This window comes from Thamnophis elegans, chromosome 10 (genome assembly GCF_009769535.1).
Source record: "Thamnophis elegans isolate rThaEle1 chromosome 10, rThaEle1.pri, whole genome shotgun sequence".
Lineage (NCBI taxonomy): Eukaryota > Metazoa > Chordata > Lepidosauria > Squamata > Colubridae > Thamnophis > Thamnophis elegans.
Genome location: NC_045550.1, coordinates 22,766,014 through 22,781,481, shown reverse-complemented (window position 1 = coordinate 22,781,481; position 15,468 = coordinate 22,766,014).

Below are 15,468 nucleotides of genomic sequence, written 5' to 3'. Positions count from 1 at the left end.
CCACTCAGTTACACAAGAGATAATAGTCCATGGACAGAAGAAAGAGAGAAGGAAAGTAGAAGCACAAGTATTTCTGACAGCTGGCTCCATTTCTTAATTAAAATACATTTATCACTCCTTGGAACCAAACCATTAATGCCTTCTGTTTGGTATAAGAGAATCAAAGTTGAACAGGTAAGTGTTTAGTCAGTTCCCATATGCATCTTACGGACACGTAGGCCTTTAGGGCTACCACATCTGGACTGCAGAGCAGTATATATTTATAAATATCTTGCGGCAGAGGTGGGTTGCAAATCCCAGCACTACCGGTTCGCTCATGCTCATTCGTGTGATGCTTCTGCACATATGCAGAAGTGTCTGGGTGGGAGGGGTGGAGTCTGCCGCTACCCCCACAACCAGTTCATCTAATTCGGGCCAAACTGAGAGCAACCCACCTCTGTCTTGGGATGCATTTCTAGACTTCCTTATCTTGGAGCATACATTTCTCTTCTCATGCAATGTGGTTCAATGGAACTCCATGGCCATCGCTCAGCTTCTTTATGATGTTCCAGTTTGCTTTTTTTTTTTTTTAATGTAATATTTTGGGAGCCATCCAATCCAATTTATAACTTATACCTGTGGTTCCAAGATACATCAAGAAGGCTGTTTCATGGTTAGAGATAGATATCATTTCTGTGGGTGCCAGAGACTAGTTCTATCCTCTCAATTTCTGGTTGACTTTTTTCTCTTTCCTGTGGTCTGGCTCCACTAGTCCTCCAAGACCATATTCATCAACTTGGCTAACAAAAGTTAATGGCTAACTCCAATCCTTAGAACTCTGCTTGAAAATCCTCTGTTCATTAGAGTTTGAAAATGCCAGGAATTGTTTTAAACCATGTATATGGGATATTGATTTTCAAACCAGTTTTAGCCTAGTATCCAATCCCTCAATTGATGATCTTTCTCAAATGGGCAAGTGCCATCATTTGACTCAGTGTTTCTCAGCCTTGGCAAGTAAGATGGGTGGATTTCAACTCCCAGAATTCCCCAGCCAGCATGGGAGTTAAAGTCTATCCAATCTTAAACTTGCCAAGGTTGAGAAACATTGACCTTATCTCTTTATGTCATTTATAAGTTTAGCACAATTTGTCATGATTATCAGTTATTTGTATCACAGTATTCTAATAATTGTATTTTATGTAATATTATAGCATTTTATGTCTTTTTTTAAATTTTACTACTAATAATTAGATTTACTTATTTTATTGTTGTGACAAGGTCATAATAAAAGTTTAAGTGATTGAATGATTACAGAAAATCAAGCAACCACTAAATGGAAGCAAAGAAATACCAAACAGTCTAGGTATTTGCTATCTTCTAGTGCTCATCCAGATACCTGGAGCCTAAACCTGATAGCCTTAACCATGTCTCAGAACACTTGGTTAAAGCTCAGGTTGCTATTCTAAGAGTGCAGTGGTAGAGGTGATGTTACATATTAGAAAGAAGGGTTCAGATGACATCGCAAGATTAGATAGCATATGAATAACATGCTGATTCTAAATAGCTATTGTCCCATTTCTAAATAGTAATTATAAAAAGCTAAAATGCTCTGGAATTTTAGAATTCAAATAAAATCTGCCATATAACATTCCAGACTTAATTATTATCGATAAGACGACAAAAAAAGTCTGGATAGTGGGCATTGCAATACCTGGAGACAGTAAAGGACAACTGGAGAAAATTATAAAATACAAGACCTGCAAATAGAAGGAAAAAATTGTGGCAAAAAAAGCAAAAATAGTAGAGTACCACTTGAATAGTTGAATTGACACTGACAAAATCTCTACCCATCAACTGCAAAAGACAAATTTACTTGGAACAGCTGTAACAATATCTTTAATATCAGCAAACAACTCCTGCTTATTCCAGGTCCTTGGGAAGGACTTGATAGGTGGATAAAAATGCCAATCTAAACATCTGCATTTAACAATAACAATACATTTTCCTGCTAAGATCATGGAAAATTTGTACTTAGGACTACGATATTTAGGTTGCAAGAATTGAGGCTTAGGCAACCATTAGATGAAAGCAAAAATTTAGTGCCATCTAGTAAGCAACCAGATTTATGCAACATAGATATGGTATCTTACCACAACCAGAATAGTTAATGCAGTTGATAAATACATTAATTATATATTTAATAGAAGCTTCTTATATTCTTATAGATTGGCCTTTAGTTTAGCATCAAGAAGACAAAGACTAGCCCGCACAGGATTTTTTTAAATCCAAGGATATAGAAATAACTCTTGAGAGAAAGGGACATGTTTTTGAAGTGAACCAGATACATTTTGAGTATTAATCTGATGCCTATCTAATGTCTATTTAAATTCAGAATTTGAGGTGGGCTATTGGGTGAGGTGGCTATACAAAACAGTTGAATGTTGATAGACATACGGACAAGAGGCTTTGTTTTATGCTAAAATAATTGTTACTGTAGCTGAATGAATTTGTCTCGGATAAAATTAGCTGGGGGCTCTGTCCTTCTCCAATGGCATTTGTGGCAGCTCTTTGCTTGAAACACCTTGATTTGTTTTAGTAAACTTGTTTGACAAGAATTTCTAGCACCTTCCATGGGTTTGTTCTCTGCTTCATACGACATGAACTAATTTATTCACGATGCTGGATATGGAAAATTGGATCACCCTGAAGAGAGACAAGTCATGCAAGACAGAATTTCTTCATGAGTCTTCCAGTCATGAAGTAATGGCTGTGAATTAAGAATCATAAACCATTTTTGCTTTCTTTGGAGTTTAATCATGAGTAAAAGAAAATAAAGGCATAAATAACACACTGTATTCTATTGTCACTTGACAAGGGGGAGGGGAAGTGCAGATACTTGAATTGCTGTATGTTATTTGGAGATTAATCCTATCTCATGAAAAAAAGAAGAAGGAAGGAATCTTCTATCCTTTTTTCTTAGAAGTCCCTTTGGCCAGTCTCCCTGCCTCTTCCCAGTCTTAGTTATGCTGATGAACAAAATTGAAGCATTGTGTTCTACAGTAAGTTAGACAGCAGTATAATGATATAGTAGATATAACAGCAGCTTTCCTTTTTAAATAATTACAACACTGAACAATAGCTAGAAAGTTTATTTTATATTTTGACTTGTACAATTTGATTTCAAATCGAGACCAAAGCAACACTCCTTTCCACTCCCCCTGATGAAAATTTCCAGCATCTAATCCCCTTCCATTTTGCAGCACTAAACTATCATTCAGCTGTTTTTTGCTTCAAAATAGTGGGCGTGACTGTTGAAAATTTACAGGGGGAAGTAAAAATAAAACTCCTGTTTTGGTGCCAAACAGCTCAAGCCATGTTTGCCCAGCTGTAGAGATGCTCACTCTGCTGGACATAACTTAAATTCTCCCCATGGCCTGCACCTGTCTGAAGACAGCAGTGTCGGAGAGCAAGATGTGGGCAAACATATCCAAGTCGCTCAGTTCTTTTTCTATCTTTATATTTTTGCTGTACAGTGTTCAAACACAGAGTAGTAAAGGAGGACAAAGGAGACCCGTAATTGTTCCTGTATTAACTTCTAGCTTTTGTGCAGGTTTGATTCTGCTCCTTCCAGGTGTTGCATCCCCTCTTAGATTATGGCTCTGTTTGTCCCCATAAATTAAACTGCTCATCCTCAGAGATACATTCAACACCTGCACTTTCAAGCTAAGGATAAATATATTTCAGCAGTATTACATCATGGTATGATGAGTCTGCCTCCTCCGTTCACCTGATCTCTCTCTCTCTCTCTCTCTCACACACACACACACACAAACATTCCTAAATGTGTATATCACATACACACAACCCTATATCTAAAATTCTAACTCAGGATTCTAAGTTACGTTACTCAATCACCCCAATCAAGAGCCTTAAATACGAAGAGTTCCACATTTGAAGGATAATTAAAAGAAAAATAAATCTCATCCAATACCATTTAGTCAGCTGGCAAAGGCACTCACTGCAAGGTGGTTGCGATTGTATGAGCTGAAATGTTTTTGCCTGTGTAGTAGCTAGCTACTAGAGTGGGAAGGAGGTAATAGGAATAATTGCCTGGCAACTTGCAAGAAGGTTTGTTGGGGTCAAAACTGACAATAATGCAGTTATATCATGCTGAAGGGCTTAGTCAAGGCTATAGGTGGGTGTTTTTTTAGTCCAAACAATATAGATGCATCAAAATCCACAGTAATAAAACATACCTATGGTTCTTCCTCAGTTAAGAGGTAAAACATACAGGGCCAAACCAAATCCTTGTCATTTTAAGAGTACCCAATCTATCATGTAAATATAAAAGCTTTGGGATATAATTCTCCCTGCCTGCCACACAAACAAGGTCATAGAACAAACTTGTCATAAATTATATGGCATTCTAGGGCAAAAAGCAACAGGAGAAAGAAATGCAGAAACCTGGAAGCAAACAATAAATAATACTGTGACAAGTTCAACTACTCCCGGGCTATGTTTGTGCCAATGAAACCTTCTCCATATCCAAACCATCAGGAGGACTGAAAATGGCTTAAAAACTCTAGGATGAGAAAAAACCCTCCCTTTCCCAAAATTAAATCAGACTATTCCTTATAGAGATTTGACATCATGCCTTCAAAACAATGCAAAATTCTCAATTTTATGGCAAGGTGTCCTCTCCACCTTACAGCAATTGTCACAAACCTTTTAAAACAAGTACAAGTACAAAGAGAGCATCAGACCAAATAATAGTTAACATTTATATGGTGTTTTACTGCTTAAGGATCTGCACATAAGTTTTATCTTGGGTAGTGAATGGGCTTACACTTTGCATAATGTAGTTAGTTGTCAGCTGTGGTAGACCAAACTAAATGAGCGTATGTTATCACTTAGATTGTGAAAGTGTAGCTGATATTAGCTTGGTGAACACAATTCAACAAATATGAAGTCAAGCTAGGATAGGATGGCAGCATCCTAAGCTCATACCTCATGTCCTATATCATTACCCCATGCATTATAAAATTAGAATATTCACCAGGGGAGCTATCTATTTAAGTTCTGCTCCATCATTATTCAATGACAGACTTATTTCTTCTGCATATGCAGATTTAGTTACAATTGTCTACAACTGAAGATACTTTCTGAACAGAAGTGTACTTGCGTAGGATTTCACATGTCAAAATCTAATAAATTGGTAAATGACAGGATGCTGTTATTACATAAGTGCCATTTGTGGGAGGTTGCACTTATGCAGGGTACTCATGCTTCAAGTGCCACAGATATTTTAACATAAATACATTTATATTCCAATCTAGCTAAAACAAATCATGCACATAGCAGAAACTCTTGTGCATATACCATTCATCACATAAAGTGTGCACATCAGAGGCATCTTTATTTTTTCAATTTCTAATCTTCAAATATGCATTTGTCTAGGTGGCTTCTATCCACACTGCACTGCTTTCAAAGACATGCACACTGTGTGCTAACATTGAATTTTCTTTTTTGCTTTCGTTCTTGTTAAGAACATTGTCCAAAGCCCAGAAAAAGAGTTATAAACAAAAGAAATTGGAGGAGGTGGCAAAGAAAAGGATAGATAGCTAAATCTGGTTTGCACCATGACTCTTTACGTGCATACTTTTCTATCCTTGTAGAAAATCCATCAAGTCCATATATTGATTCATACGTTGCCCTTCGTTTTTTAAACTTCTCACATTCACTTTTCTTTTTCAGGAGCTCATGAACTTTGTTCAAGCACGACTTTTCTCTTTCTTCTCAACCTTTCGTATTTACTCTTCCTTTATATATTTATATGCTCATTTATTCTCTCTGTATGAGCAAAGCACTCAATGGACTTCTTTCATATTGTTCAATTCATATGTTTTCATCACTTATTATCCTTGAACTTATCTACTCTCATTTTACCATACACATTTCTTAAGTAACATATTCCCACTGCATTTCCTTATCTTTGTTTTTATGTGATATAGTAAAACAGCTCTTTCTTCCATGTAACAAAATGAGCTGAAGGCTGGTTTTATATTTTTGCTTCTTAAAAAAAAATTCATTCATTGCAACAAACCAAATATTACTTATTACCTTTCTGCCAGCATTTGCAGGTCTTAAGGCTTCTCCATCAATTTTCCCATCTGTAGTAAACATTCTACCAATATACACCACTTCATTTACTTTCTCTAATTTTTGCTATTCATGGATAGCTTGCAATTATTCATTCTAATATCCCCTGTCAAACACAACTTTCTTGGACTTCAGTTCATTAATTTTCATATCTTGTCATAATTGCATTATACAGTCTAACATTCACTGAAAATCATTCAGGTTTGAAGCTGACAACATGGCACTATTTTTGATAGAAAAGTACACATTTACTCACATCTTCAATCGACAGAACTAATGTCTATGGCACCATTTCGTATATATTGATCTACAGATACATATGCAATTAAGGGGACAACCATACATCTCTTTTTGCTCAATGTTTATCTGTTCATTACTAATCTTTTGTTATTCTCATGCTTGTTTTATTTAATTATCTATTTACTAATAGATGAGAATGTATATCTCAGGGCTGAACTATGGAGTCTTTGATGCTCTCTGAACTTGGTTATTAGCTTGCAGACACTTCATTACCCATCTATGTAACATATTCAGTGCTAGAAAGGAGTGGGATTTGCTGTCTGTTTATGTACAGCACCTCGCCCTATCAGTGTTTGTGGGGATTTCTTTTCTTTTTGGTAGTTCCTTGATTAGGCTGTTGTTTATTGTTGTAAACAACAGCCTAATGATAAACAACAGCCATAAACAGTGGCCTAATTAAGAAACTACCAAGAAACCAGGTAACAAAACCTTTGCAACAAAGAATCAAGCTCAGAGAGCATCAAGTACTCCACTATTATTTATTTACATGAATTGGAGACAATGGGTATTTTAAACATTTAAAGCAAGAAACAATTAAAGGAACAGATGATATGCCTCCAGAAGAAAAGCATACATAATAATAAGAAATCCTACAGGCATTAAGCAACCACCCTATCATAGGACTTGTGAGTACAAAGTTAGTTTCAATAAGTTTCTGAACATCAAGGTTGAACCAATATGGATCTCCAGGTGATGCTTTTCTGGAGAACAGGCATTCCAACAGAGAGGATACACTGTGTCCAGATATATATTGATTGAGGGTGCCTGGGGTGCGCCTGCTGCCAAATCTTACCAGATGGGTAGAAATTATTGTGAATACTAAATAACTAGGCTGTATGCTAGTAACTAACACCATGGCATGAATTAGAAAGCTGACTGGAAAGCTCACGGAGCAATGATGCCATATGGTATGCCTATTGCTATCTCCATCACTATATTTTATACCAGCTATAGCTTCTGAATGGTCTTCAAGGAGATTCTCATGTAGAATGCAATACTCCATTAGTGAGGTGACTGTCAGAGGGGCTCCTGTTCCATGAATAGTTGCAATTGACACACTAGATGGAACTTGCAAATGCCCTATTGCCCACAAATATCACCAAGACAACCCCCAGATTGTATATAATCTTGAACAGGAAAGTACTACTACAGTCAAAATTAAAGGTGGAACATCTTCAGGACCAGGGAGCCAAACATCCACAACCACTTGATTTTTTCCCCCAGGATTGAACCTTTGTCTATTTTTCTCCATTCAGTTCACATAGCCTGCAGACATGGGGAGAGTGTCATGTAGATGTTACCTACAGTTGGGTATCATCAATACATTTCTGTATAGAAGAAATATCATAGAATGCTGGTACTCAACCCGGACAAGACCGAGTGGCTGTTGTGCTTCCCTCCCAATAATTTGGCTAATGTACCAACACTTAGGCTGGGGGGTCAAATTTTATACCCCTCAGATAGGGTCCGCAACTTAGGAGTCCTCCTGGACCCACAGCTGACTTTTGACCACCAGCTGTCAGCTGTGACCAGGGGGGCATTTGCCCAGGTTCGCCTGGTCCGCCAGTTGCGGCCCTACCTAGACCGGGAGGCTCTCACAACAGTCACTCGAGCCCTTGTGATCTCTAGGCTGGAATACTGCAATGGGCTCTACATGGGGTTGCCCTTGAAGTGCATCCGGCGACTACAGTTAGTCCAGAATGCAGCCGCGCGAGTGATAGTGGGCGCACCGCGGTTCGCCCACGTTACACCCGTCCTCCGCGAGCTGCACTGGCTACCTGTTGGTCTCCGGGTGCGCTTCAGGGTACTGATGACCACCTTTAAAGCACTCCATGGTAGTGGATCTGGGTACTTGAGAGACCGCCTTCTGCCGATTACCTCCCTTCGACCAATTAGATCGCACAGACTGGGCCTCCTCCGAATCCCATCTGCCAGTCAATGCCAACTGGCGACCACACGGAGGAGAGCCTTTTCTGTTGCAGCTCCGACCCTGTGGAACGATCTCCCCATTGAGATCCGTACCCTCACCACCATCCAGACCTTCCGCGCAGCCCTCAAGATCTGGCTCTCCCAGCAGGCCTGGGGATAGGTTCCCAATTCACCCGCCCGAGTGTTTGATTGCTGAACGAAAGTTGTGTTTTATTATTTTTCTTTGTTCACATTTTGTTTTGTTTTTTGATACTGCACCCCCCTCCCTTGTGATTGTAAGCCGCCCTGAGTCCCCTCAGGGAAAAGGGCGGCCTATAAATTTTAATAAATGAAATGAAAATGAAATGAAATACTATTTAGCAAAGATCTAAATTCCTGGATCCAGTCACAGGAATCAGGTTGGGGAATATGTCAGCCTCTCAGTTCCAACTATGTCAACATATTTCTCCAGTAAAACAAGAGGATTGAGCTGCAATGGGTAATGCAGGTGAATTGGATAAATGAACAGTGAATATGATAAATGAGCTTTACTGCCTATAAATGATTATTTTGAAACCAATGTAAAACACACCATTTCTTTATCTCAGGTATAAATCAATAGCCAGTTAATTCCCAAGACAATGGGAACATTCAAATAAGAAGTTGCATGATTTCTAGAGGGTAATAAAGATCTGGTAAAAGAACAATACATTCAATAATGGAATTAAATAACTCTTCCATTATGGGTTCCATATGCACTGCTGACTTGTCTGACAGGTTAAGGCACGTTACTGTACCATACCTTAATCAGTGAAATTGGTCATTGCTTCCAAGATCAGTAATGCAGAAAAAAATTATTTCAGAGCCAGGTTATGGCTGCAAAATTACAGACATCTAAAGCAGGTTGCTTCTTGTTTTAGATGTCTGAGTATCATTTATTTATGATTTATTACTTGTATCTTGCTCTTGTTATTTTTACAGATAAGCTGGTGATAATATCCAACGCACCTTCCTCCTCCCATTTTACCCACAACAATCCTGTGAGGTGGGTTGGGCTGAAAGTGATTGGCCCAAAGTCCCACAACTGGCTTTCATGGCTAAGTGGGACTTGAACTCATGGTCTCTTGCTTTCTATCCTGATGCCTTAACCACTAGACCAAACTGGCTGCCCCCCCCCCCAAGTTCTTCAAGGGGAGGGATTGAATTCTTCGATTTGGACACTTATTAGCAACTTGATCCTTGATCCCTCAGGAAAACCACTGATGGGGGGGGGAGGAAGTTTGCACAGCTATAAAGTGCAAAGTACATTAAAATCCCACAATAAAGTTGTAATCTATATTATATCCCCACTTCTGGCAAAGGAGATCGGTTAGCTCTGAGTTGCATTACTTCCATCCCAGAAGGATCCAAAGATATGAAGAGGGGGAAAGGAAGCGAAAATAAAAAGGGTACAGAATGTTTTCTTTTCTGTTCTTCATTTGCCTCTGCTCTTCTCATTTTTCATTTATAGTTGTTCAAATATTGAAAAAGCTCCTCTAAATTCTTTAGTGTGTTATGATGAACTAGTCCAGGGATGGCGAACCTTTTCAGCACTGAGTGCCCAAATTGGAACATGTGTGTATGCATGCGCTGGACCACCAGAAACCCGAAGACCAGCTGGCTGGTGCACACATGCCTGTTTTCTGGCTGGTTTTCTTTGGCTGTTTCCGGGCCAAAAACAGTCTGAAAAATGGTCAGAAAATGGCCCGAAAAACAGCCTGAAAATGGCCTGGGTTTTGGCCATTTTTCAGGCCATTTTCTGGCAAAGACCAGCTGGCCAGAGCACGTGTGTGCCAAAAACCAGAAGAGTAGCTGGTGATGGTGCATGTGCCCACAGAGAGGGCTCTGTGTGCCACCTCTGGCACGTTTGCCATAGGTTCACCATCACGGAATTAGTTCATCCTACATTTCATTACAAAGTCCATCCTGAAACTAGAACTGATTCCTCCCTGGCATAAGTTGAAGCTTTATTTATTTAGATGTATATGGTCACCCATCTCAAATACATGACTCTGGGTGATTAACAATAATAAAAAGTGATAAAAAAACTTATCCAAAACACATAATACTGTAACACGGGGAACACAGGAAAAATTATAAAAATATAAATCAGTCTCTCAATATAGCAAATGGTCTCCATCACACACCCAGGGCTCCAGGCTTGAGCAAATCTCCTCCTTCACTCTATTGGTACAATCTATGAATTCACAATTAGCAATAGCTAATTCTCGGCAGCTCTGTTTCTCTGAATAGTTATCCATCACTGGGCTGCTGTTGACTGTTGTTGATAGGAACTACTCACTTGGCAGCTCCATCTGTCAAGAATCCAAGAATAAATGCTACTTGAGAGAGAGTTACTATTTAGTATACTTACAATCCTGGCAAGCTCTTGGTTCTAATTACAGCAAGAATTTGGTTACTTTTCCAACCCTGAAGGTAGTCAGACATATATGGGCTTCATTGGGACAGAAATCTTCTCTCAGGAGAAGTTGGAGTAATTCATGTTTAGAAACGTAAGCAGCAAAGACCCATCCATTAACTATTCTTCCTTCTTTTTTCTTATAAATAATGCAATCTAGGCTGTGTCATGCCCATAAAACTTATTTTAAAGAAAATTTAAAAAATAAAAGGGAAAGGGGCCTTGAATCATCCATAATACATGTTAGTATAGACACACTGAACTGCTCAGTTTAGCTGCTTTGGGGGAGTTTTCCAATCCTAAAACAAAACAATAATCTTTTCATTATTAAAACAATCTATAGAACAAATAATCTGATACCTAGGATAGACTATCCTGTAATTTGTAAAATATTCAGTATGAATTAGGGGTCTGTTTTATTTTTAAAATATATCAGTATGCTTATGATACCAGGCTCCATTGTAAACAGATATTTTTTCTTTCTCAGGCTGTGACAAACAAATCCATATTCAGGTGAAATAAGTCTAAAAGTGAACCTGACTAAGCACAGCTACAAGGTTCAAATTTGCACTTATACTACAGTGATAGGAAAGCCTATTCTTTCTACTATATTTCCTTCAAGGACTAAAGTACCTTGTTTAGTTTGTCAAATTCCCTTTTAGAAAAATAAATGCCAGATTTCCTTAAACAATACTCACCATTCTTAATAATTTAATAAATAAGTGTATAAATAAAAATCTTGACCGTCCATGTGTATAATCCAAGGTGGCTGGGGGAATGTTGAGCCATATTAATCAGATTCCTTTTGGCCAGTGGATTCTAATTTAGTGGATAAGATACTCACACTTATGTTCCCTGCTATCTGTGAGCCAGATCATGCCCCTCTTGGCTTTTGCCTAGGACCAGAGGCAGTATAGTTGTCTGGATCTGGAAACTGTAATAGTAATAATTTTGAAAGAGGGTTTTCTTTAGCCTTGAAGGAGGTTATGGTACAGTCTATCCTTAAGAGATTCTCCTTGGATCCAGTCATTTTGAATAACTATTGCCCTGATATCATGGTGAGGAAACAGCTACAGAAGATCATAGACTAAGCATATTATCTGTACTCTCATTTCAAGATTCCAGCATGGGCATGGGGCAGAAAACCTAATAGTTGCACTGGCTGAATACTTTTTCTAGAACCTAGACAGGGGAGATACACTTCATTACAGTGTTAAATGAGACGTTGATGGCTTTTAATACATTGACCATGGTATTCTTCTGCAGTGGTTTGGCATTAGGGGGGCTGTTTCACTGTGATGCCCTATTCATTCGCATACACATGTAACTGTGGTTAGTGAGTTCATTAATATTCCCCAGCAATTACCTTCACCAAAACCCAGAACAGTCCCAATTAAGTCCAGCCACGAGCAGATCAATGTTAGTCCACAGAGCAATGACCAAAGAGTCCACAAAGCACTTGAAAGTTTCTCAAACTAAATAAACCTCCAAATAAATTTAAATCCACCAGGAAAAATTAAATCCACATACAAGAAAGCTCACGAGGCAAGAAAAGTTCAGAGTTTCCAAGGCACAATTCAATTCCAAATCCAAAGTGAGGCAGGAATCACAATGATGGGAAAATACAAAGCTAGAAAACAAACATGTTGTCCTCAGCAACACCTCCCTCTATCTGCTGTGATAAATAGCCAGCTTCTGGTGCAACTCATCAAGAAGGGCGCGGCTGACTCCTCTTGAGTAGTCTGGCTGATCTTCTCTGCTCCTGTCTATTCTCTGACCTATGTGTTCTCGGATCAGGAACTGAAGGCAGTCCCTCCTCTTCACTGACTGTCTGCAAGTGCACACTTTCCCCGGCCAGAACTTCAGCCAAATCCCTTTTGTATGGCCATCAATTAACCCAGCTTCTGACATGGCAGGAACTGGTTCATCCTCCCCCAAGCTGATATCTAGAGAGGTATCTGAAGAATTGTCCAGGGAGCAATCACATTCACTGAGATTCCCTACTTCCTCATTGGGTGTCTCCAGTTTTTTGGGGGGGGAATAAAGACTGGTGTGGAAAAGTCTTACACGTAAAGTACATCTCCCCTTTTTTTAAAAAATCACTGGAAGAGGTCCATCTGTTGGTTGGGGAGCTGATAACCAGGTCTAGGAACATATTACATTTGTCCTGCAGGTTCTGTGTTGGTTACCAACAGGTTGTTCAGATGCAAATGAAAATTCTGATTTTGGCATAGAAAGCTTTATATGGCTTGATTCTGAGTTACATGCATGATCACATTCTAAAATTGATACATTTGATATAGGAAGATAAAGCTGCAGATATAGAGACATACACACATTTCGTTTTCATTAAGCTGGAGCAGGGCAGGGTGAGAAGAAGCAGGGCTAGAATAGTTTTCTCCATCATTGTCCTTGTGTTGCTGAAAAGCCTTTCCCTGGGAGTATAATTTGCTCTGATAGCCCTAAGGAAGTAGGGCTATTTATTGTTATTTTTTTCACTGTGTTGCTTCATATTTAGATTGTTCATTGGTATCACTGATTTTGATGAAGAGGGATTTTTTTTTACTATGAATGTTTTGGTATACTAGTAGAACTCTCACAATTGTAGTAGTATGAGAACTGAATAAACAATAAAGATTCCCTGAAAATAACATTAACTTGTGAAATCTTATTTTCATACATGCAACAATCTAGAGAATATCAGTATTCATTGTGTTTGGATATACAACAGAAAAAGAATAGACCTGGTTATTAGCCTTAGTAGTAGCAGTACACGTATCAGACACATGTCATGCTAATGTTAAGGTTTTGAAACTGAAATACCAGCACAACCAAAACCAAGTTTTGCTTCAAGCATTCCCATTCAAAGCTAGCAGTTAAGACATTGGAGCAAGATGTGAAAATAAAGTCTATCCTCAACTATAAAACTCACTGGAAAATTCTGGGCCAGTCAATCTCTCAGCATAACTCACTCATTTAACTCACAGATTGTTGTTGTGGGCATAAAGTGATCCTATGTAAGGGACTCTGAGTTTCTTTGCAAAGGTGAAATGGTAGCTGATGATGTTGATGATATGATGACCGCTGCTACTGCTCTGCTGCTGTTAGTATAAATGCAGTGCTAATATTACTACATTAAATGCATCTATAACCATATTCTGATATAACCAGCCAGCACGAATATTATTTATCACTATAACCAGAATTGGACAAGTATAATAAATACATAGAGTTTTTCATAAAATAATAGTACAGCACTTGACCATTATCCCTAGTTTTGAGTTTAAAATGAATTCCTCTTGTATTAACTATTTTATATAACAGCACTGAGTATTGCAGGAATGATTGTGATTTAATGGAGTAAAAATGAAAAAGGAGGGGTTGAAGCTCTCTCAACAGTCTATTTGGTCATCCTAGCAAATACCCTAAGCCAGTCTTCCTCACCACCACCTCCACCAGCTGTACTGAATTACAATACCTATAATAGTAGGTGCAGTTCAACACATATAGAGAATAACAGATTTGGGAAAGCTGTCCCTAACTTTTTATGTGGCAGGATATATAATTGATTAAATGGGATGCTCTTCTGACAAGCACATTTAGTACTGTAATACACCCGAGCCACTCAAAACACAATTATAAAGTTGCATTGCTTTTACTATCTAGATAATATGCACAATTAATATCCAAAGACCATAGACATTATTACAGATAATCAGTCCTAGTAGATGAATGGCATTAGCATACAGAAACAATAAGAAATACCATTTTTGGATGAAATGAACAGAAACATTCGGTTCAAAATATTCTTAAAGATCCATCTTATCCTGGGCACCCTTTTTTTGAATTATTACCATCTGGCAGACGGTACAGGATAATAAAAACAAGAACAAATAGGCTGAAAAATCCCAGGGCAGTAACTACCATATTTTTCAGAGTATAAGACACACCTTTTTTCCTCAAAAAAGAGGCTGAAAATCTGGGTGCATCTTATACATCAAATACAGCATTTTTGCCTCCCAAAGCCCCGCCCCTTCACAAAAATGGCCGTGCATATCCTTATGGAGGCTTCTAGAGTGCTTCTGGAGGCTGGGGAGGGCAGAAATGAGTAAAAATGAGCCTTCCCCCCCAGCCCCCAGCAGCACTCTATAAGCCTCCATAAGGCTATGCATGCAATTTTTTTGGCGAAAAATGGGCCAGTTTTTGAAAAAAATGGGCCATTTTTTGCTCATTTTGCCCCCACCCCCACGCCAGGAGCATATTGCAAGCCCCCCCAAGGCTATTCATGCCTTTTATTTGAAAAAAACGGGCCCATTTTTGCAGAAAACGGGCCGTTTTGGGGAGGTTTGCAGAGTGCAAAAACTCCCCCCCCTTTTGGAAAGGTCTTTAGTTAAGAGTGATTGATGAGAATTACATTGATCAAGTGCTGTGCCAAGCAGAAACAAGTCTTAGGTGCTGCAGATTGTCAGCGATTTCCTTCTCCAGTAAATGGATAAATACACGTGGAAACATCTACCTACCTACTCTCTCTCTCTCTCTCCCCCTACCTACTGTCTTTCCCCCCTCTCCCTCTATCTACCTACCTACTCTCTCTCCCTCCCTCTCCCTACTGTATTTCTCTCTCTCTATCCCTCTATCTACCTACCTACTCTCTCTCTCCCTAC